Source organism: Prionailurus viverrinus, chromosome A1 (genome assembly GCF_022837055.1).
Source record: "Prionailurus viverrinus isolate Anna chromosome A1, UM_Priviv_1.0, whole genome shotgun sequence".
Taxonomy (NCBI): Eukaryota; Metazoa; Chordata; class Mammalia; order Carnivora; family Felidae; genus Prionailurus; species Prionailurus viverrinus.
Window position 1 is genome coordinate 138,776,491 of NC_062561.1, and position 21,202 is coordinate 138,797,692.

The following is a 21,202-nucleotide window of genomic DNA, read 5'->3' on the forward strand; positions in this document are numbered from 1 at the left end:
TTTCACCATAAGTTGAAAATATCGTAAGTCAAAAATGCACTGAACACACCTAACCTACGGAACATCCTAGCTTACTTAGTCTAGCCTACCTTAAATGTGCTCAGAAGACTTACATTAGCTTACAGGTGGGCAAGTAATCTAACACAAGGCTTATTTTATAATAAAGTGCTGAGGATCTCATGTAATTTATTAAATACCATACTGAAAGTGAAAACTGGAATGGTGGTTAGTACCCTTGAGATCAGGTGCCTGACAGGGAGCTGCAATTCCCTGCTACTGCCTAGCAGCATAAGAGAGTGCAGTATTGGGTACCATTAGCCAGGAAAAGATCACTATTCAAAATTCAAAGTACAGTTTCTACGGAATGCTATTACTTTAGCACCTTCTAATGTTGAAAAAATTGTTATGTCACACCACCATAAGTCAGGGACCATCTGTACATACTTCCCTCACTGATTTAAGGTATCACCTTTATTATACATCAATTTTTCTCATGTTTCTTTCTGGACCTTCTTTTGGTCTTTTTAGACCTTCAATTCTCATGCCCCTACCACACTGGTTTAATTTCCGTAATTTTATATTAGGTGGTATCTGGTAGAGCTTTTTCAATCCTTCTTTATTAACATTTAAAAAACATTTCTAGGGGCGCCTGGGTGGCTCAGTCAGTTACGCATCCAACTTTGGCTCAGTTCGTGATCTCGCAGTTTGAGAGTTCGAGCCCAGCATTGGACTCTGTGCTGACAGCTTGGAGTCTGGAGCCTGCTTCAGATTCTGTCTCCCTCTCTCTCTGCTCCCCTCCCCCCACTTGCAGTCTGTCTTCCTCTGTCAAAAATAAACATTAAAAATTTTAAAAGAAAAAACATTTAAAAAAACATTTCTAGACTATTGCACATTTATTTCTCCAACTGAATTTTGGAAATATTTTGTCAAAGCTTTACTTTTCCACTTACTGTTGTAGGAATACTGCTGTTCATCTCTCTAGCAGCTGTTCTTTCCTTTATTCAATAATCATTGCCTGTGCCTACTGTTAACCTGGCCATGGGGTAGGCACTGGGGATATAAAAATAAGCTTGATGCAATTCTTGCCTTCAAGAGGCTTAAAATCACAGGTAGGAAGAGAAAAATCAATGAATTTGGGTTATTCAGTCATGATTTCTCCTGTTGGGGGAGTACTTTAAGGCTAGAGTCCAAGAAAAGGCATTGATGTATCTTCTGAGAGAAGTGGCGGAAAATGAAAATAGCAAGTGGTGGCCAGCCAGTGCCTCACCACTGGGCCTGGTAAGTGGCCTCAGGAAGGGTCCATGCTTACTGTGTAACATTGGAACCCTAAGATTCCGAAGATATGTTTTGGGGGTCTTAAAAGTCTACATTCCCTCTTAGCACTATCCAGTGAAGTCTGCATTTTCAGTTTCCCTATCCCATGCTAAAGCCTCCTGTCAGATTATGTTTCACCTGCTAGCAAGAGTGAGTATCCTGGTCTGTTACACAGCTCAAACCAGCATAAGTCAGGGACCATGTGTGCACATTCTTCTCACTCATTTAAGGTACGACCTTTATTATACACTGTATTTTTGTGTCTTTCAAAGCATTATTTGCCTGTTGATATAATCCAAAATCCCCTACAGTCTCGTGAGGTGAGCAGATATCATAATTTCTACTTGAAAGGTATATAAATGGATGCTTTGCAAAGCTAGCACATAAGTTACGTGATCTGCCCAAAGTGCTGGGTACAGAGCACCTGGAAGGAAAGTTTCAGGTTCCTGGGCCAGTTCTCTTTCTAGCATATTCTATGGCCTACTGAGTAAGCCCAATCTTTCTGTTTAAGGAGTTTCTAATAGCACTATTCAACCTGCAAATGGGTATGTCTAGAACTTCATTATATCTCTCCTCTACCCTTCACCTTCACCACTGTAAAGAAATGGGGGATCCCCTTCCTTTATATTTCTGCATCTAAAACAAGAGGTTGGGAAGAAAAGGGAAGATGCTAGAACAAGATTAGGGTGAAGATCTAGATGGAGGCCAAAGAAGTGGAGCAGAGGGGAAATGGGCCTTTCGGGGACCCCAAAAGGGTTGAAGGAGTTGAAGCTGTCACGGTTTCCTGCTAATTTATGTTCAAAGGCTCCCTGGCTAAATCCCCAGTCACTCCAACTCACTTCCTTTTTCACTGCGACCATTAGTAGCTTCTGAGCTTCTGAATTTCTCTCCTTCTCTGGGCAACTAAAGAATAGAATTCAGACTTAGTTTTTCACTTCCATAGATATACCTTTTAAAAATACACATAGAGGGGCACCTGCGTGGCTCAGCTGGTTGAATGTCCAACTCTTCAATTCAGCTCAGGTCATGATCTCCTGGTCGGTGAGTTTGAGCTGCACATTGGGCTGTGCTGGCAGTGGGGAGCCTGCTTGGGAATCTCTCCCTCTCTCTCTCTCTGCCACTTCCCTGCTCCCACTCTCTTTCTCTCAAAAATAAACATTAAAAAAGAAGAAAGAAAAAAAGAAGAACTGGGACAGAAGATTAATCTGCAGCTCTTGCAACTGGGCATTTCATTACTGCAGCTGAGACTTAAAGGGAGGAGGAGCTCGGGGTTAATGTGGGGGAAACGGGCTGGATGCTGCCAAGACTAACATTAGGGATGGGTGGGGGCTGAGAACAGCTGTGGGGGAGTGTTCTTCCTTACCTCAGCATGGACCAGCTGGAGGGAATGAAAAGACAGAGGAGGTGGGGATCTGGGCCAAGGAAGGGGAAGGAGAAATACTAAGTCAAGCAATTGGGAGAGAATTACTATAGCAAATTCTAGGGTCAGAGGAGGGAAGGTTTGGCCTCTCATGCATGTGTGTGTTGATGGGGGGTGGGGAGGTGGGGGTGGTGGCAGTTAAGTGACCTAGGTAACTGAGCAAAGTCAGGCTTGTAAGCCACTGCAAAGCCTGCTTCTGCAAGTAATGTGTATACCATCTGTCTCTCTGTGCCAGGGGAAGCACTAATAAATGTTACATGTTGAAACTTTTGCATAGCTTGTACATAAAAATTCCATATGCCAATTGACTGGACTACATGAACACATCTGTCAAAAACAGGTCTCTTAGGCACAATTTAGGACATTCCAAAGCAGCTTTATAACTGTTTCAACCTCCAAATGGTATGAATTAACTCTCATAAGCCAGGTCCATTCTCTGAGTGGAGAACTGGGCTAAATGTCCAAATAATTCAAGTCAGAAACACTCTTTTGCCTTCATTATAGAGAGTATCAGTAGCAAGGTCTTTTTCCCCCCCGAATTATACTGTTGATTGACTCAGTGTTTGATGTCACATTGTTAACATATGTTAACATGGCCAGAATGATAAAATACTTTATGTATAATGGGCTTCAAAAGGACGCTGTTTTTAACTTCTACAAGATTGTTACTCCACTAACATCTACAATTTCCAACGCACACTGACACCAGTAGGTGATTAGATCTCAGGTGCCAAGGAGATTTATTTTGAAAAAGCCATTATAGAGGAATTCCTGAGATGACCCTTTTACATCCGTTCTCTCCCTGCAACAGGAGACGCATGAAGGAGGAACACAGCCTCTTGGGGACAAAGCTTAGCTGTGAACTTCATGTGCTCAGTCTCAGCACTCATATTAACTCTAGGAACTGGAAACTTTTCTTCTTTTTACCTCATAGGGACTTTTGTTTCTGTTCTTTTATGAAAGTATCTTCAGAAAAGCAAGTGTAAGTAATGAATGAATGGATGGGATGGATGAATGAACTGGATAACAGAATCAGGATCTTCAAATGTCTCAACATGAAGGAACAAGTGGAAGAGCCCAAGAGGACATGTAATAGGTGCAAATGAAAATCACACGTAAGTCTCAGAAAACTAGAACTGGATGGAGGAAGAACTCAACCTATCAACAGGACCTGTGAAGAAAGGCTTAGGGATTTCCGTTTATTACTCAATAGGTATCAGCAAGCTAGTCAGGCTGCCCTGGTGACTCTGCTAATAGGCGAACACCATCCAAAACAGGCGAAGAGATCGCCTTCCTCGATTTGGGCTCAGATACCACGTTCAGATAGATACCTAAGTTTAACAACAAATTGGAGTGGATCCAAATAGGGCAACCAGACAAGACGTAGGGCCTTCCCCTAAAGAATGTGTGTGCAATAGGGGAACTGAGTCAAATGAATGGCAGTTCAAGGAACCTGTGGTTATGTTTAGCCTCAGAAAGAAAAAGCTTAGAGAAACTAGTCAGTACAGAAAGAATAAAATTTCAGTTATCAAATACTTGAGGATTTGTTATAAAAGAGATTAAGTCTGTTTGGTATGGAAACATCAGAGCCAATTAGTAAACTTCACTGGAAGATAGAGTTCACCTCAACGTGAGGAGGAGAAAGTTGCTTTTCTAAAAAAATTTTTTTAATGTTTTATTTATTTTTGAGACAGAGAGAGAGCATGAACGGGGGAGGGTCAGAGAGAGAGGGAGACACAGAATCTGAAGCAGGCTCCAGGCTCTGAGCTGTCAGCACAGAGCCCGACGCGGGGCTCGAACTCACGGACCATGAGATCATGACCTGAGCCGAAGTCGGACGCTTAACCGACTGAGCCACCCAGGCGCCCCGAAAGTTGCTTTTTAGGCTACATGTTAGCATATCCACTCCCAGTGGGAGTGATAGTGCCCTCAAGAGACATACTGTGCAAAGTATGGGATTACAAGGGTTTCAGGCCTTTCAAAGCTCCACCCTACTCAAGAAAAAAAAAATTTTTTTTTTGATTCTCAAAGGGTTTATTGGGGTTTCCTGGGTTAGGAAAAGGAGGGGACTCTTTTTGCTCCACACAAGGCAAGTTCTTCAGACATCATCTCCCTTCCTCTCCCTTCCCTCTCTCTTTTTCTCTTCCTCCCTCCCTCCCTCCCTTTCCTCCCAGTAGTTCCAAGAAAATCTTATTCCTTAGTATATAATTTCTCTTGTTGAGCTTTATTGGGCATCACGTGTGCAACATAGGCATTAACTTGGAAGATACACAAATGGATGCCAGATCAGTACTACATGGTGAATAGGGGGCTGTGATTTGAAGACTCTCTCTCAACTGCTCAATCTCAAAGTCATATTGTGAGTGGTGGCCTGCTGTACTGTTGGCTGCCATTGGCTGCCTTGAGGATGTTGTCTATGTTGGATGCTCAGTGCTAGTGTGTGACTTGAGCCTTGGGAAGTTAAAAAAAAAAAAAGGCTTGTATTTTTTTTTAAAACCGTCTTGTATTTTGGGGCGCTTGGGTGGCTCAATGGGCTAAGCGTCCGACTTCAGCTCAGGTCATGATCTCACAGTTCATGAGTTCGAGCCCCACATCGGGCACTCTGCTGACAGCTCAGAGCCAGAAGCCTGCTTCAGATTCTGTGTCTCCCTCTCTCCCTGCCCTTCCTCCACTCATGCTGTCTCTCTCTCTCTCAAAAAGAAATAAACATTAAAAAAAATTTTTAATGGCTTGTATTTTACTATTTAATCCTACAAAAGTTAGTCAATCATCATTCACTACGCCAAGGGCTGAAAAGAAGTGTCAACAATATTTGAGTAAGCATCTAGCATCTAGTTAAAAGACATTTTCTCATATCAAGCAAAACTTAATACTTAGGAAATTTAATTTTCTTCAATTGTTACTGTTTTGCTGAAAAAAAGAACCATTTTGAATGATTTCTTTTTAAATTGATTACATTGCTATTATTATATACTTCTAAAATTGCTAATATGTATATTGATTTGATACATTACAGTTTCTAAGTAAATCATATTAAAAGTTACTCAGCAAATATAGTTATAAAGTTAAATGCTGATAGCTTTTTCTTTAAGATTTTATTTTTAAATCTCCTCACCCAACGTAGGGCTCGAATTTACAACCCTGAGATCAAGAGTCACAAGCTCTACCAACTGAGCCAGCCACGCGCCCCTGATTATCAATTTAACTAAAATTTTAACTTAAAATTTTATTTTGTTGTTCTTAACCCTGCATTAAATAGTCAGCTTTATACTTACTCTTCTTATATATAAAGCACAAATATGCATATAGTAAATAAGCATACCGTGTGTGGTGTTTAAAATCTCATGGGCAGGGGCGCCTGGGTGGCGCAGTCGGTTAAGCATCCAACTTCAGCTCAGGTCACGATCTCGCGGTCCGTGAGTTCGAGCCCCGCGTCGGGCTCTGGGCTGATGGCTCAGAGCCTGGAGCCTGCTTCTGATTCTGTGTCTCCCTCTCTCTCTGCCCCTCCCCCGTTCATGCTCTGTCTCTCTCCCAAAAATAAATAAACGTTGAAAAAAAAAATTTTTTTTTAATCTCATGGGCAGGTGATTAGGCAAAAACATGTCTGAAAGGCTCTTTAGAGGAATAATTGTTTTTGAATAATTTTTTAAAAGTTGAGAAACTCTGAATTAAAGGCATCATAAGCTTTTTGGCATGAAAACATTTTGCTGTTGGTTTGCCAGGATGAATCTCAGCCAAAATTTGAAATTAGTTTATTCATCTTCTTTTCTTGTCCTCGTGTCCCCTTTCTTGCTTTTGTTCCACCCCAGGTTGTTGTCTATCTTCTAATGACAGAATCCCATTGCTTAGCTCCAGTGGTGGTAAATGACCCAGGCTTGTCCAGCAGTGGACATGGCACTTGAGTCAGGCCAATCACAGTTAATCCTGGGACTCTTGCTGGAACTGAGAAGAGATCCTTTTCTGTTAAGAGTGACATTTGCCAGGCTGTGAGCCTGGAGCTGTGAAGTCTCTCTTTGGCATAACCTGTGCCAAGGCTACCAGAGAGTAAAACCAAAGGAGAGAGGCAGTATTCGGTGGTATCCCTGAAAACCTAGATCTAGCCAAGCCTGAAGCTATCATAGGAACCCCTGGAGTTCTTGATGTCTTTTGTGGCTTAAGCCAGATGGAGTTCTGTCTCTGTTAACAGCAACCAGAAGGGTTTTCACTTTGTAAAATCAACACTGCCCAGTTCATTAATTCCATGACTCTCTATCCAGGGTCCAGGAACCCCTCTTTGGTTTCTCATTCAAAGCTGCTTTTCCCATTTGGGGCCTTAACCCATCACCTCTCCCTACTCAAACTCCACTCTCAGGGAGACTGTTATAGTTCTTGCTGGTTATGATTTTGAATCTGAGACACTAATCTTATAGCAGTATTTTTAGTGCAACTTTTATTTTCTTGGTTAAATTATGAATTAGTGTTTATTTGAAGAAATGTGTTTTATTTCCTTTTTGTAATGTTTGCTCTATATGTAAATATATATAAATTATGCGACATTCTATCATCAGCTCACCAGTCATTAAGTATGTACCATTAAGGTACTATACACTGAAAGGCCATAAACATAAATCTACATGAAATTCTACTCTGACCTCCCTGAAAAATGTCTATTGTTTATTTATGACAGATAAGCAGAAGGTGAGACTGATTTGGTAATTTTATTATAAAGCATGTAAATACAAAAAAATTTTTTGTGCGCACAAGTTAGAGAGAGGGGGAGAGGGGGAGAGGGAGGGGGGGGAGAGGGGGAGGGGGGAGCGAGAGAGAGAGAGAGAGAGAGAGAGAGAGAGAGAGAGAGAGAATATCTTAAGCAGTCTCCATGCCCAGCATGGAGCCTGACTCGGAGCTTGATCTCACCACCATGAAATCATGACCTGAACTGAAATCGAGAGTCAGACACATAACCAACTGAGCTACCCAGGCGCCCCAAATACAAATTTTTAAAAATTGAACTTTGGTATAGTAGCCAATATATTTTGGAATTTGTAAGGTTCTAATTAGTATATTCACAAGCAACTAAAGCTGTTCAGTATTCCTCATGAGTATTCCATTTAATAGTCCTATCCTCAAAAATCTGAAATTTAGTGATCTTTTTATTTTCAACAACTCCGCTCCCAAAGGGTTTCCAAGGAAGGAAGGGAAATTTGGAAGCAACAAAAGATGGCTTCTTTATTCTGTGGGTGCACAATCAATTAACATTGTTCATCTTTCTGTGAACCCAAATCGTTGAACAGCAGACCAAATAGCCTGGAGTGTGTCATTTTATCAGCCTCAGTAACTGATAGCCAAATATGGGATTATTTAAAGAGATTTAATTCACTAGGAAGATTTAAGTTGGGTTACATTACACTTGAGGACAACCAAATGGATTCAAAAGGCATCTGAAAATATAGAACGGGGAATAAGGAGCCAGGATTTGTGATATAAATTCAAAAGTCAGCAGAAACTCAACCGTGGAGGCTCAGAAGGAGAAGGTCCTGTGGAAAGTCTAAGGACAAAGAAAGAAGGAGAGCCTAAACAGATTTTTATTTTTTACTGTTTGATTGGTTTTTGAGAGAGAGAGAGAATGAATGTGAGTGGGGGAGGGGCAGATCTCACAACCATGAGCTCAGGACCTGAGCTGAAATCAAGAGTCAGATACTTAACCTCCTGAGCCATCCAGGAGTCCCCCCGTAAAAAGATACTTGAAAAAATAAGGCAGGCCAGGGGCGCCTGGGTGGCTCAGTCGGTTAAGTATCTGACTTCGGCTCAGGTCATGATCTCACAGTCTGTGGGTTCGAGCCCCGCGTCAGGCTCTGTGCTGACAGCTCAGAACCTGGAGCCTGTTTCAGATTCTGTGTCTCCCTCTTTCTCTGACTCTCCCCTGTTCATGCGCTCTTTCTCTCTCTGTCTCAAAAATAAATAAATGTTAAAAAAAAAAAAATAATAAGGCAGGCCAGCATCAAGAAAAAAACAAAAAACCAACCAAGAGCACAAGGCCATTTTGCCAGGGCCCATATCTTCACAGCTATTGAGAAGGTGAGAAAGAAAGGCTTATAATTGAGATTTTGCTCAATAGGCAACAGGGCAATCTTTGCTTAGGTTATATGTTACATGTTAAGTCATCTAGTGCATAGGACTTCATTTTGATCCTGGTTGACAGAAGACAGATGTCTGGCATCTGGTTCTATGACCCAGCGTGGTCACTGTTTAGAGCCCCTGGCATTCACTCTTGGCCCAATCTCTGTGGGAACCATGACTTGACAAGAGTTGTGCACCCAGATGTTGGGGGAGTGGGGAGTAATATGAAATATTTCACTCAAGTTACATGGAAGAAGATTTTTTTTTTAATTTTTTTGAAGATTTTATTTTTAAGTAATCTCTATATCCAACATGGGACTCAAACAACCCCAAGATCAAAAGTCACACGCTCTACTGGTCAACTGAGCCAGCAAAGCACCCCCCCTTTTGTTTTGATTTTTAATGGTACATATTTTTGGTACCTATTATCAGAGAGCAGTAATTTTGCTATACTCCAAATTTCTTATAAAAATTTTAGCATGGAATATTACCTCTGTAACTAACAGTCTGTGGAAGTGTCATGCTTTATATTCTTAAACTAGCCATTTGGTTCATACCCAAGCTGCAGCTATCAGTTAAATGGGGCTGAAAGCTCCTAAAGTGATCAACCTCACCCTCTTCAGAAGTCTCCATTGATTTAATGAATAGACAAGTCCATCAAGAACAGCTCTGGATTATTGTTAGCCAAACCTATTTGTGAATTCCCTCTACCTCTCTCCCCCTTACCAGCCTCTTCACTTCACTCTGGCATTATCTTTTGTGGCTTTTTCCAAGTCTAACTTTCTCTTGTTTAACATCTTCATGACACCTCCACTCACTTTATAATAAAACTCAAGGTCCTTAGCACTGCCTCCAGGTTCCCTCATAATTGCTTTGTCTTTGTAGCCTTACCTCTTGCCACTGACCTCCATGTTAAACTTCAAAAATTCATTCATACACTTTCCTCACAATTTTCAGCATACTCAAGTAACAAATGAACTAGCTATTTAATATTTTTTTATATAGGTCAATTTTAATTATTCCAATAGATTATTTTAGAAGGAAACTTTATATTTCTACCAAAAAGTCAGTTAGCAAGTTAGCTTCAACTGCCATATAGCGAAGATAAGTGTTTAATTCTACCTAGATGATGCTGCCAGCTGAAGCTCTGAGATTAAGACAACTTTCCTCTTTTTTTTTTTTTTTAATGTATGTTTATTTTTGAGACAGAGAGAGATGGTACAAACAGGGGAGGGGCAGAAAGACAGGGACAGAGGATCTGAAGCAAGCTCTGTGCTAACAGCAAAAAGCCTGACGTGGGGATTTCTGTCATGAGCAGAAATCGAGGTGGCCCCTTAACTGACTAAGCCATCTAGGCGCCCCCAAGGCTACTTTCTTTAAAAGGAAATTAGCAAATGTTACAAAGCTGTTACTTACTAGAGCCAGCCAAAAAGATGTTCTTCTTACAAAAGATGCAGAAAAGAATTGGTAGGAGATTTCTATCACTATGTAATGACTTATCCACCATGAACCACCTAAATCACTAAAATCTGATTAGTGAGGGAAGTGTCCCATGGTTTGGGAAATAATACTCTAGCTTGTCAAATTCCTTGTGGTTTGTGCCTCCTTATTCTTCTGTGCCTAAAATGCTCTCCTCTCACTCTTACTCAGTTGATTCCTCTAACCCTTCAGACCAACGAAATACTCCCTGATGTGCAATTCCAGGAGAAGTGTGATGCCCTTCCTTCTTGCTGCCTCAGCATCCCATCTGTTTCAGAGCACAAAACACCACAATGCAATTAACAGTTTGTCTCTTCCACTAAACTGAGAACTTTTTAGGGCAGGGCTGCTTCTGTCATCTCTGAGGTCTCAGCACTACATGACCATTCCTAGCTGGTTCATGTTCATTTATATACATGCACATAAATGAATAAATAAAATGTATGAAGATCAATCAATCCATAGAAGCATACTAAGACAATAGTTCTCAAATTTCTGGGGCAACTTAATAAAAACACAGAAGCCGAAGCCCTGGCCCCAGCCTCCTTCAGTGAGCGTGGCCCTCTACCTACATTTGTTTCTTTGAGCTCTCCCGGAAATTGTGACTCACAGTCAAGTTTGAGGACCTTTACAGGTAAGCAAACAGGTTCAAATCTATTTGTCCAAGGACTGCAGTCGAAATGAAACTGGAATAACTGACCATAGTTTGTGAAGATTTCCTATTCAGTCTTTTAAAAAAACTGGGGGTGGGGGAGGCACCTGGTAGCTCAGTCAGTTAAGCATCTGACTCTTGATTTCAGCTAGCTCATGATCCCATGGTTGGGAGATAGAGCCCCACATTGGGGTCTGCACTGAGGATGCAGCCTGCTTAAGATTCTCTCTCTTTCTCTCCCTCTGCCCTTCCCCCACTCACACTTTATCTCTCAAAAATAAAAACTTTTTAAAAATTTATTTTAATTTTTTTAAATTTTTTTTTCAACGTTTATTTATTTTTGGGACAGAGAGAGACAGAGCATGAACGGGGGAGGGGCAGAGAGAGAGGGAGACACAGAATCGGAAACAGGCTCCAGGCTCTGAGCCATCAGCCCAGAGCCCGACGTGGGGCTCAAACTCCCAGACCGCGAGATCGTGACCTGGCTAAACTCGGACACTTAACCGACTGCACCACCCACGCGCCCCAAAACTTTTTAAAAATTTAAAGAAAATATGGAGCCCTTCACAAATTCGCATGTTATCCTTGCAGAGGGGCCATGTTGCTCTTCTCTGTATTGTTCTAATTTTAGTGTAAGTACTGACGAAGTGAACGCTCAATTCAGTCTTGATAATGTACGTGAAAAGGCTATTTATAATGGAAATATGAAGCCATGATTCTGTTTTAGTGAGTACAATCAGTATATAAAACCACCTACTCCTCATTTGTTTGAATCAACAGCGAAGAACAATATCTAAAAATTAGCCACAGGGGGAACCTGGCTAGCTCAGTCAGTTAAGAGTCTGACTTTGGTTCAGGTCATAATTTCATGGTTCATGAGTTCAAGCTCCACGTGGGGCTCTGTGCTGACAGCTAGGAGCCCGGAGCCTGGAGCCTGCTTCAGATTCTATGTCTCCCTCTCTCTCTGCCCCTACCCTGTTCACACTCTGTTTCTCTCTCTCTCAAAAATAAATATTAAAAAAAAAATTTTAAATAAAAAAATAAAAATTAACCATGATACTCAAATTATAACCATGATTTGTGCTTTCGACACAGATTTAATGCAAATGTCATTCTCTTCATGTATTCAGCAGATCTGAGCTCACAACAGACTGTATGGTCAGAGAAAATAAGGGAGGATAACATTGAAATTTTCAGTTCTGTAAAACTCAGGAGGGTGAAAAATATTACTACCACCTGATTAATATTTTATAGCAAAAAATATTTATTATTGGAACAGAACAGAGACCCCAGAAATAAACCTACAATTATATGGTCAATTAATCTATGACAAAGGAGGTAAGAATATACAATGGGGAAGTGACAGTCTTTTCAATAAATGGTGCTGGCAATACTGGACAGCTATAGTAAAAGAATTAAACTGGCCTACTTTCTAATAACATACCCAAAATCAAGCTCAAAATGGATTAAAGACCGCATCATGGGACTTAAAACCACAAAAATCCTAAAAGAAAACACAGGCAATAATTTCTCTGACATCAGACATATCAACATTTTCCTAGATATGTCTCTTGAAGCAAGAGCAACAAAAGCAAAAATAAACTATTGGGACTACACATACACACACACACACACACAACTTTTGCACTGCAAGGAAAGCCACCAATAAAACAAAAAGACACCCTATATCAAATGAGAGAAGGTAATAGCAAATGACACATAAGAAGTTACTATCCAAACTTACATAAGTGAATATCAAAAAAACCCAAACAATCTGATTAAAAAAATGGCAGAGGACCTGAATAGGCATTTTCCCAAAGAAGATATACAGATGGCCAACAGACACATGAAACGATGCTCAACATCACTCATCATTAGGGGAATGCAAATCAGAATCCCCCAAAAATATTACCTCATGCCTGTCTTGTCAAAAAGATGAAAAACAAGTGTTGGTGAGAACGTAGAGGAAATGGAACCCTTGTGCACTGTTGGTGAGAATACAAACTGGTGCAGGCAATGTAGAAAATAGTATGGTGGTTCCTCAGGAAATGAAAAATAGAAATACCCTATGATCCAATAATCCCACTATTGGGTATTTACCCAGGGAAAACAAAAACACTAACTTGAAAAGATCTATGCACCCCTATGTTAACTGCAGCATAATTTACAATAGCCAAGACATGGATATAACCTAAGTGTCCATCAATAGAAAAATGGGTAAGGAAAATGTGTGTACACACACACACACACACACACACACACACACACACACACAGGAATATTACACAGCCATAAAAAGGATGAAATTATGACATGGAAGGACCTAGGGCATGATGCTAAGTAAGACTGAGGAAGACAAATACCGTATGATTTCCTTCATAAATGGAATCTTCAAAAAAATGAATAAACAAAAAGCAGAATCAGAACTATAAATACAGAGAACAAAATGATGATTGCCAGAGGGGAGAGTGAGTGGAGGGAGGAGAGGTAGGCAGAATGGGTAGAGGGGAGAGGGAGATAGTTATAGAATGAGCAAGTCACAGGATTAAAAGGCACACCATAGGGGCGCCTGGGTGGCTCAGTTGGTTGGGCGGCTGACTTCGGCTCAGGTCATGATCTCGCGGTCCGTGAGTTCAAGCCCCGCATCGGGCTCTGTGCTGACAGCTCAGAGCCTGGAGCCTGTTTCAGATTCTGTGTCTCCCTCTCTCTGACCCTCCCCCGTTCATGCTCTGTCTCTCTCTGTCTCAAAAATAAATAAACGTAAAAAAAAAAAAAAAATTAAAAGGCACACCATAATGAATACACTCAATGGTACTGTAATAGTGATGTAAAGGGACAGATGGTAGCTACACTTGTGAACAGAGGGTAACATATAAACTTGTCAAATCACTAAGTTGTGCACCTGAAACTAATGTAACATTGTGTGTCAACTCTACCTGAATAAAAAAAACAATAAGGGGTGCCTGGGTGGCTCAGTCCGTTGAGCATCTGACTTCGGCTCAGGTCATGATCTTGCGGTTCGTGGGTTCGAGCCCCACATTGGGCTCACTGCTGTCAGCCTGTCAGTGAAAATCCCCCTTCCAATCCTCTGTCCCCCTCTCTCTGCCCCTCCCCCAAAGTAAATAAACACTTTTTTAAAATAACAATAAAATAACTGAAAAGGAAAACCTGAGATGCAAAAATGTTGAGGAAGGGGCCCCTGGGTGGCTGGGTTAGTGAGCCTCCGACTTCAGCTCAGGTCATGATCTCACAGTTGGTGAGTTCGAGCCCTGTGTCAGGCAATGTGCTGACAGTGCAGAGCCTGGAACCTGCTTTGGATTCTGTGTCTCCTCTCTCTCTGCCCCTCCCACATTTGCCCTCTCTCTCTCTCTCTCTCTCTCTCCCTCTCTTTCTCAAAAATAAAGTTTTAAAAATCTTTTAAAAATTATGTAAGTAAAATAAATACATAAAATATTTGAAATAATAGTGGTGCTATATTCACGGTATAAGGTAGACTGGCACTCAGCATTTATTCAAATTTCTTTTAAGCTTACTTTCTGTACTATAAATGTTGAAAAGTTAAGAACTACATTTCCCAGATATCCTTGCAGTTAAGTGTTCTAGAAGTAAATGATTTCTGCCAATTAGGTACATGTAAGTAAGATCTGGAGTGTGGAAAACCAAAGCCTTCTTTCTGCTGCTTTGTTTTTTGGATGGCAAGCATGGTGGTGAATATAGGAGTTATTTTCTGCAGTGGCTTTCTAGAGCACAGTCATTGGCTTTGTGGGCATTGAGTATTACAGTATCTTCTTGATTCTTACATTGCAGCCATGGTAGTCCATCCTTAACACTGATAATTCTAGTCCTGGGGTCTTGATTCTCCATCCACCTGACCGGTAGGGGCAATAGCAACAGCTCCCTTAACAGTCTAGCTCTGCTATACTATCCTAGGACTCATTTCTGATGGCCTAGGCTAAAGTCCACTCTTCTAGCCTTTTAAATAATATTCTAAGCCCCAATTCCCTATACTAAATCCCTATATACTTGAAATAGCCAGATCTATTTATTGCAACTGCGTGCAGACTCATACAATTAGCAAAGATATAAAAGCATCCCAATTAATCTATACAATCTCAATAAAATTTTAAAATAATTTAACAAAACCTAACGTGTATATGGAATAGAAGCCTGCAAATAGGTCAACTTCAAGAATGAAAAAAAGACAGTCATCCTACCATATATTAAAAATATTGAATCTATCACCCAAATGCAAACAACGAAATAATTATTTCTGATTTTTTTCATTCTTTTACATCAGTGATAAATGATACAGGAATATACAAAATGAAACGTCCTCTAGGTTTAAAATATGGATAGTTTTATTAACCAAATGAAGTTACTAATTATATGTTCGTCTTTTAAGTTATTTTCTACCCTGACAACTTCTGTTTTGTCCATAAATAAATAAACAGTAATACATAAGCAGTATGACGTATCTGACAAAGGAATAGTGGGTGTCCTGACAGTTAATGTAAAGGGTGTAGACTTCAGGACAGCCCTTCAGCCAAAAGAACGAAATACCCCTGGGGGTGTGTAATGATCCTGGCTGGCACTAGACTGGAGCTTGGGAAAAGATCAAGTACTGAAACAAGAAGCTGAATCAGTTACAATTTGGTAGTCATGAAGTTATCCCATAGTTTACATTTTAAAGTGCTTATAGATTTGGCTTCTGCAGTCAGATTGCTTTCTTTGAGCAAATAAAATCTTTAAAAAATTTTCCCCCAATAAATTGCAGAATATATCGTTAAAGGTGCTAAAACGTAACCTAAAATAGAAAGGGCAAAACCACTTTTTCTATTAAAAAGTTAAGCTCTGCTGGCATTCTCTACCAGAAACACTGCTTCAAACTGTTGAATGATTTATTTACTTTTACTTCCTAAATTTGTCTTAACCCCACCCACTTCCAGGATATACCTTTAGAGTTTAATTATCCTCTGGCTCTCTGTGTCCTCTTCTCAGACCAAAGGTTAAACCACTTTAACCTGTAATACCTCTGCAGCTCCAAAATGATATGAAATGCACACAGTGTCAATCTCCTACACCACCTTCCTTCTTCCCACCACTCCTTATTCTCTAAACCAAGAATACAAGTTCAGGGGCACCTGGGTGGCTCAGTCGGTTAAGAGTCTAACTTCAGGTCATGATCTTGAGGGCTCCTGAGTTTCCTTGCTCTCAAAATTAAACATTAAAAAAAAAAAATACAAAAAACAAGTTCAGACTCCCAAGAAAAGCAAACAAGGATGTTGGATGTTGGCAAAGTTAACAAGTATTAAATTACAGTATTTCTTTAAAAAGGGTATCAAGGGGCACCTGGGTGGCTCAGTCGGTTGAGCATCCGACTTTGGCTCAGGTCATGATCTCGCGGTGTGTGAGTTTGAGCCCCGCAATGGGCTCTGTGATGACAGCTCGGAGCCTGGAGCCTCCTTCAGATTCTTTGTCTCCCTCTCTCTCTGCCCTTCCCCCACTCATGCTCTGTCTCTCTCTGTCTCAAAAATAAAAACATTAAAAAAAAATTTTTTTAAATAAAAAATAAAAAGGTATCAAGTTTACATTACTTTCTTGTTGGCAGTATTTTCCAGCCACTTAAAAGATACACAAATAAACAGTATATATATTTTTTTCTGCAGGATTTTAGTTTCCTTGAAGTTCTCTATATTCCTGTTCTTTATATGCCAAGTCCTCTCCTGTCTTTTTATTTTATTTTATTTAAAAAAAAATTTTTTTTTAACGTTTATTTATTTTTGAGACAGAGAGTGACAGAGCATGAGCAGGGGAGGGGCAGAGAGAGAGGGAGACACAGAATCGGAAACAGGCTCCAGGCTCTGAGCAGTCAGCACAGAGCCCGACGCGGGGCTCAAACTCACGGACGGCGAGATCATGACCTGGGCCGAAGCCAGACGCTTAACTGACAGAGCCACCCAGGCGCCCCTCTCCTGTCTTTTTAAATTACAATTCCACAAATTCACTAAAGCAACTAAAGTTTGCCAGTTTGTCACTCCTCCTCCTCTTGTTGCCACATCAGTTTTAATACCAAAATGCTGAAAATAGCAACAAACTCCATCAGCCATACTGATGCACTGTTACTGTAGCACTTGCTTCTACTCTAGTAGAATATACAATTCTCACTTTGATTTATCCTATTCACAAGAAGGCCCCTACTGAATCATCAGCATATAAGCATAGAGAAACTGAAGTACAACTAATAAATACTAGCAAATGTTGCAAGATAAAATGAAAGAAAACTGGCCTCTATAAAGCATTACTATCTTAAGGAATTTGAAAGACTTCATGAAGATAATAGAATTGGGGAGATTTACATAGCTGTGAAAGCCCTTAAAAATATTTTAGTGTGTTTAATAAACAGTATGCTAAATAGATAATCAGCAAAATTTGGATAACGTAGACTTCCATGCTTTGCTTTCATGACTCTCCAGGAGCTTCCTACCATTTATCATCCTTATTTGACTGCAGACAATATATTCTGAGAGCAACTTATTTTCAGTGGGCTTTTTTTCCCCCAGCAATTAAACATTTAAAGTATTTTTTTTTCTTATAAAAAAGTAATTGACCTCCTTGGTTCCACTCTGGTCTCAGAAATACAGACTATATTAGGTGACTGAGATTTTTTAAAAGATGCTTTGGTGGCGCCTGGCTGGCTCAGATGCAGGAACATGGACTTTTGATCTTGGGGTTATGAGTTCCAGCTTCACGTTGGGCGTAGACATCACCAAGAAAAATAAATTAAAAAACAAAACAAAACAAAACAGAAAGATGCTTTGGACATACCTACGACTTCAGTAAATCTTTCCTTTTTAAGCACACTTTCCTCTCCCCATGTTCACTCAACTGCTTCTGTACCAGGGTTCTCTGCGAAACAAAAAAGCCCTCTGCTCCTCCTCCTCCTTTTCCCAGCACTCAACTTTCTGTATCTTTCTCCCGGAGAGACCTTATATATATATAAGTTTTCTGAAACAAAATTCAGAATAAAATCAAAGTATGTATGTATTAATTTAATAACTGTTGATACTGTGCAATGGTTTGATAGAAGTTCACTCTATTATTTGTACTCTTATGTACTTGAAGTTTTCCACAATAATGTAAAAGGAATATTCAGTCTGGTATTCAAAAAGTTAGGGCTGGAATTATAAATTTGGGACTCATCAAACTAAAGATGACATTTAAAGCCACGGGAATGGATGAAAATGTTTAGGGAGAGTACAGGCAGAAAAGAACATAGGACTAAACTGTAAGCAACTCTAATATTTAAAAGTCAGAGAAATAAGATAAAGCAAAGTAGACTGAGATGCCAGTGAGAGGAAATCAGGAAGTGAGAGGTTCTGGGAGCCTGGAGGAAAAAAAGAAGTTTCAAAAATGTGGAAGCAGCCAAGTATGTCAATGCTACCTAAAGACTAAAATAAGAACTAGGAATCTACCTTTTGGAATTGTCAAGATGGAGGGTTAGACAATTCTTCGGAAAGATTTTGCTATAAAAGGGAACACAAAAAGTAAGTAGTGGCTGGAGGGGAAGAGAGGTCAAAAAGAGTCTTTCATTTTCTTTTCTCTTGAGATACATGATAACGAGGCATTTTAGTGTGCAGGGAGGATGATCCAGTTCAAGGGGGGAGGGGAGAGATAAAGGAGGGGATGCAACAGAAGAATCAAGGTCCTGAATGAAATACACAAAAGTACAAGTAGAGGGAATATTCTCCTGTGTGTAATAAGAAGGCAGGCAATATTTATAGGTTCAGATATACAGAGATGGTAGAATTGATGGAGGGAAGATGAGGTCATGTCAATCTTCACATCTTGATTCTCTACACTTTAGTTAGATGGCCAAAAATAAGTAAAGTAATATGGGAAGAACCGACCTCATAAGAGCACTCCTAAGAGTTCTTTGAGGATCCAGCTGTTAAAGAGCCAACACTCGACATTAACCTAGTAGAAATTGTTATTAAGATTCCTAGTTGAATTATCCATTAACTCAACAAAATTATCAAACCACCATTTGCATTTAATAAAGTACCACCACTAAAAATAACGATGGAGGTAACTTCATGGGGCTGAGGGTGTCAGAGAAGGCTTTCCTGAGACATTTAAACCAAAAGCCACATGAGGTGCAGAAATTAACTTGACAAAGGTGAGTTATATTAGAAGTTCAAGCAGGTTTAGAAACAAACGAAAAAAAAGGTCCATTGTGGCTATCAGTTAATGGCCAGATCACAAAGCAACTAGAAGCGTGGGAATATTTATTCTCAGCCATTTCCAATATCTCTTGTGGGTCAAAATGCGATCTTAATAAATATTAAACAAAGTAAATATTTACCTCTTGCTGAAGCTAACTTAAATCCAACAGAGAGGTGAAAACAATTCATGGACTTTGATTAGACCATGAACTATAAACCAAGGAGAGCAAACAAGTTTCCCCCTTCTTACCTGCTCTATTGACAGAGGACATGTTGAATGCTTCAGTAAATGAGTCTTAGGTTTGTTCAAGCTAAGCAGTTAAGTGTGGGAGCCAGTAATTTTTATTTGCCCTACACATCATAAATTATTCCTTTGTCAGCACTGATTAAGATAGTAACTTAGTAACTTTTTTTGGAGTTAAAAAAAAAACCCTTTCAGTTACTTTTTAAAAAAGCCTTGTATATAACTATTAGCAGAACCTGAATTTCCTAACCATTCACAAAATAAGCAAATGTAGCAGAAGTCAAAATTCAAAATTTTCTTTTCTTACTATGAGGGGCATCTTTCATATTTTTCAACATGATAAAAGTCTTAAAAATTAGAAAAGTACAAGACAGAAACATGGGAATCAAAGGAAAATAAACAATAACCTGGGATACTTCCAGAAAACAGGTGTCTAAAAGGTGAATCAGGTGACAGGCAGAAGAATCTTGGGTTTATGTGAATGCTCAGAAAACATTATATGAATAGGAAGTTTCAAATGCTCTCAGTGTAACATGGAAGAAGGGGAAAAATCTGTTCCTGAACAAAGACATACTTTCAAAAAGGGGACTATTTCTATATATATTTTGTAATATTTCTATAGCACTGACTGATGTTTGCACTGTCATCTTGACCTCTACAGTAACCCACCCAGCCTAATAGTACATATTTTTCTGTACTCAACTTGTCTTATATAGGAGCAACATTGTTTTCTAAGAAGATATCAACTGTTACAATTACCCTAACAAAGCAATACAGATGTCCTATTTTCTTAGAGACATCACATTTTAAACAATGTACATGTGAAAAGTATACAAAAAGATTCATCTTAATTAAAGAGAAATCTGCACCTACGCAAGTTTCCCTGCTGTATAAATTGTATTTTTCTTAGGGATTTGGAACTCATTTTTGACCCTGCGAAGGCTTTTCATAGCTAAGACCACCAAAAGGCTGACCAGATAGCATTCTGACTTAAATCGCCATTTTAAAATATAAGTAGTTTGACGTTAACATTGTCTTAAAGCTCGTCCTACCGTTCAGGAATTTTTAACTCACACCAGAAGTCTCTGTAAACACACTGGGCACAAATTCTCCCTTGATTGCACTACCTAGTTCAGAAACAAAGGTGGTTCAACTGTGAATCGCTAATTGTTAAATCCGTGCCAAATAAGGATCAAGGAGTCAACTTTTTTGTTAAAGAAAACAAGTAATGTAATCAAGTACAGGGGTCTCAGGTGAGACCTGCTACGCTTGCTGAAATGCAGATTACCCGGTTCCATCCCCAGTCCGAATGAACCGCTTTTGAGGAGTGGGACTCGGGAATGCATTCTGAACACTCAAGCCAGAAAACCTGTGAACCACGGTCCTGCAACCTACCCAAACCTCCTCCTCCTGGAAGGCAAAATTAGCTTATTTTGACGTTTGGCCAAAATGTCTTGTTAAAGGCTTATTTCTACCGGAGGGTAGAAATAACATTCTAAAACATTCTAAAACATTCAGACGACTGCTCCAATCTACACCCTCCAGCGAGCGAGAGCTACCAAAGAGGTGCGCACACTCTGGGCGCCCCAAGCGTTTCCGCAGATGGGAAATGCCGTTTCTTCTGAAAGTAAAGAATTTGGGGATCGGGGCCGACTTACTCAACCCTAACTGTGCAAAGAACCGTTCTTTCTGACTCCTTTATGGCCTTCCCCAGGACTACTCGCGGTGCCTCCAGCACAGAGTCCCTCGGGAGGTCTCAACCTGGCCCGCGC

General features: G+C 40.0%; 1 non-coding gene and 1 pseudogene across 1 annotated transcript; both read right to left on the reverse strand.

Moving 5' to 3' along the window:
• The window catches only part of LOC125174466 (40S ribosomal protein S27-like), a 38,215-nt pseudogene extending 17,026 nt beyond the window's left edge, over window positions 1–21,189 (reverse strand).
• Window positions 11,513–11,617, reverse strand: LOC125147106 (U6 spliceosomal RNA). The gene has a single exon (XR_007145009.1). It is a non-coding gene; the product is annotated as a U6 spliceosomal RNA (small nuclear RNA).
• Window positions 21,190–21,202: the final 13 nt, after the last annotated feature.